Source organism: Buceros rhinoceros, unplaced genomic scaffold, assembly GCF_000710305.1.
Source record: "Buceros rhinoceros silvestris isolate BGI_N320 unplaced genomic scaffold, ASM71030v1 scaffold11790, whole genome shotgun sequence".
Taxonomy (NCBI): domain Eukaryota; kingdom Metazoa; phylum Chordata; class Aves; order Bucerotiformes; family Bucerotidae; genus Buceros; species Buceros rhinoceros.
Window position 1 is genome coordinate 5015 of NW_010391330.1, and position 756 is coordinate 5770.

The window sequence follows — 756 nt, forward strand, 5'->3', positions numbered from 1 at the left end:
TGGGAGATACGAGCTCCGTGGGGAGCAGGGGCGAGCTCTGGGACAGAAAGGGATAGAGAGAGACCAGAGGACACCGCCTTCAGAGCGCCTCGGGGCCAGGGAGCGGCTCAGACGCTGCCTGCTCCAGCCCCTATCTTTGCTGTCGCACCGCTCGACTCCAAAGCAAGCCCTGTCTAACGCAGGTGGGTGAGAGAACATCACGGTGTTCCTTCGTTCCAGTTGCACCTCCCTTGCCAAAACTCTCAAGAGCCGAACGCGGAGCGGGCTGTCTCTGCTCTAAGTCACCCTTCTGTGCTCACTGACTTGCACGCATCCACCTGACCCCCCCCGGCTGGCACAGCCCTGCTGTCACGGACCCAGTGCTGCCCTGGCGGCTCTCCCTGGGCCCCCAGCAGGGATCCCTCCGGCTGGTGGGGCTTGCTCACGGCAGGGTCACGCAGGAAATTGCTGAGGAGGGTGCGAGACCCGCGATCAGTCACTCGTTCATGTCACCAGGTGAAAAGCCCCTTCCCAAAATGGTCTGAGCCACATGCACGCTTTGACATTCACTTTCCTTAGAGACAAAAACCTGTTTCTCCTCCAGTCGGGGACAGAAACACAGAGTGTCTCCACGTGACACAGGTGAAATAGAAGCACGACAGCCTGACCAGAACAGCACAACCCAACGCACATGCCAGCCCTTGCCTCCACGGCTGGGAAACACCCCCGCCGCCCCCGGGGCAGAGCAGCCAGCGGGCAGGCCCAGCCTGCCACTGC